The 2,500-nt window shown below is 47.4% G+C and overlaps 1 pseudogene; it reads right to left on the bottom strand.

Moving 5' to 3' along the window:
* The window catches only part of LOC142913119 (28S ribosomal RNA), a 10,613-nt pseudogene that overhangs the window by 4,146 nt on the left and 3,967 nt on the right, over positions 1-2,500 (bottom strand).

Here is a 2,500-nt window from a genome sequence, read left to right as displayed (position 1 = left end):
ATCTGACAAGGTATTCTTTGAAAGCTCAAAACGGACGGTGACATCGATCACAACCGCCTCCTCATCTTTTGCAAACACGAGGTCAGGCTTTCTCATCTCTCCCGTCTCGGATATGAACCGTGGCTCTTTGTATACAGACCAGCCCAATCTAGCCGCTTCGTCTGCCAGAATGTTACTGATCTTGTTATGTCGCGCAATTCTTGCTTTCTGTACTGCAGGACATTGACCGAGAATGTGCGAAAGGGACTCGAGTCTGGCAGAGCATTTCCTGCAGGAACGTAAGGCCCCATCTCTGCCTCTGTTCAAGCTTTCTCTTGTTGGGTAAATATTTGCCCTTAGTTGTAGTGCTGCGATAAAGAAGCATTGTTTAAAGCCGCACCATGGCCTCAACCAAGCATTACTGATTCTATCATGCGCAAAGTTTACAATGCCCCTTCCTTGAACCGGCTTTTCGCACCATCTCTGAAATTCATGCTCCCTCCAATCGCAGGGTCTCGGATATACAGGTTCTTTTGACACCGAGTCCCTGAGAACGAATGTTGGGATTGCATCACTGTCACCCCCTGCTCGTACCCACAAATTACGGTATTCTTCCTCCATACCCTGCGAGGACACAATATTACGGGTGATAGCATCGGACGAGTTTGCTATACGTTGCAGCCTTCTAACTTGAACCGAAGGGATTGTTTTTTCCAGTTTCAAGATGGCAAGGCCTCCGTCTCGGGCTCTGGCATATAACAGTCCATCACAAGTTGAAGCGGGAAGGTGGAGCCATCCTTTTACCGCCTTTCTAATCTCTTGGTCCAACCCACGGAGAGTTGATTGCTTGCAGTCCGAGTGGTCTGCAGGATATAACAATCTGGGTAGGGCATAGGCATTGAGTAGTTCAACCTTCTGAGTTGGCTTCAGAGGCGCCTCATCGATTTTCGAGATCCATGTCTTTAGCTGACAATGTAGATCAGGCTGTATAGTGCCAGTCCAAGGGCCAATTTTCAGACCAAGGTATTTCGTTGATTCATCAGGTTGGATCATATGGACATCTTTATTTTTGATAGTCCATGGGTCGCAGTTGTTCACCGTATATGAATCTTTGGTTGGGCTTATCATGAAGCCCTGGCACTTTCTGGCCTGAACCTCCAATCCCGATAGCCCACAAAATGATTCCAAGATCGCTAGATTGGCGGCCATACCAACCCAAGATTCGCTCACCAACACCAAATCATCAGCAAACGCAAGAGCTGTCACGTGGTCGGTATCAATGGAGTACCCAACTCCGTGTGACTCTAGGGTGCATATCAAAGGGTCCATGGCAAGATTGAAGAGCAGGGGTGACATGGGGTCACCCTGTTTGACACCAACACGTATGCTAATTTCTCGAGTCGACTCGCCATTGCTTTTGAACGAGGTCGTACACCGATCGTAGGCGTTCTGGATGATGCCCACCACGTGTTCATCTACTTTCTTGTGCCTTAACACCCATAAAATATGAGCATGCGAAACCGAGTCAAAAGCTTTCGCTATGTCGATAAACATGACAGCCAACGGCCTGTGCAATTTCTTAGCATGTCTCATAAGGTCCTGTAGCACCTTAAGATTTTCAGAGCAGCCAGATGCCGCTATAAAACCACGCTGCCTTGGGTTTAAGGGACAAGCACGAGCAAGACGTGCAGTCATTATTCTGGAAAATAATCTCAGAATCATTGAACCGATCGTTATTGGTCTCCAGTTCCCCAATTCTTTCAGCTTTTCATCGTCCATAACCTTAGGAATAAGAATCGTCCTATTCTTTTTCAACTCTTTGGGAATAATTCCTGTAATCATCCATGCATTAAATAGGGCTGTCAGTGTCCGACCCTCGGGGTCGGCAGCACAGATTGCAGCCCTTGTTAGGCCATCTGGCCCAGCTGCTGACGTTGGTTTAATGGCCCGTATGGCAGTCTGAACTTCCTCCACCGAAATTAGGGGCTCAAAGTATTCGTTATTTGCAACACCTGATGACTTAAATTGGCCCAGGCCATTGAATGGCAACACCTTCTCCCATTTTTCGCAGTAAAAACGATATACATCTGCGTTCGGGATTCGGCATTCATGACGTTCAGTGCCATCCAGGACTAAGGACGCAAGAAGAGAGCGGTTCTTAAAGAAGAGCTTCTGGTGCTTCATGAAGCTTCCTCGTTTTTCCGCTCTCTTCTTCATCCAAGATCGTGTGGGTAATATCCTGGGTTTAATAATGTCGTTCTCGGGTTTTGAACGTTTGCCTTTGTTTTTCACCAATCTCATCGGACAAAGCATCAATGCTGTGGCAGTTTCTACGAGGGCATCATGTTGGCCCTCGCCGTTAAGCCAAGCCTTTATTGCCTCCATTGCAGGCTTTTCCAGGGTCCCAGAATTCTCATTCGTAAGCCGCTCAGCTGCTTGAGCGAGTATGGATGAAGTCCCCGTTGTTACATTTGGTGGGGGAGACAATGTCTCAAGAGGCCTAGAAGAAAAATGTAAGCTG

The sequence above is a fragment of the Petromyzon marinus genome, unplaced genomic scaffold (genome assembly GCF_048934315.1).
Source record: "Petromyzon marinus isolate PM22_M1 ecotype Great Lakes invasive population unplaced genomic scaffold, UKy_Petmar_22M1.pri1.0 PM_G_Scaffold_224, whole genome shotgun sequence".
In the NCBI taxonomy this organism is placed as follows: Eukaryota; Metazoa; Chordata; class Hyperoartia; order Petromyzontiformes; family Petromyzontidae; genus Petromyzon; species Petromyzon marinus.
This window is presented reverse-complemented; position numbering and strand designations above follow the sequence as displayed.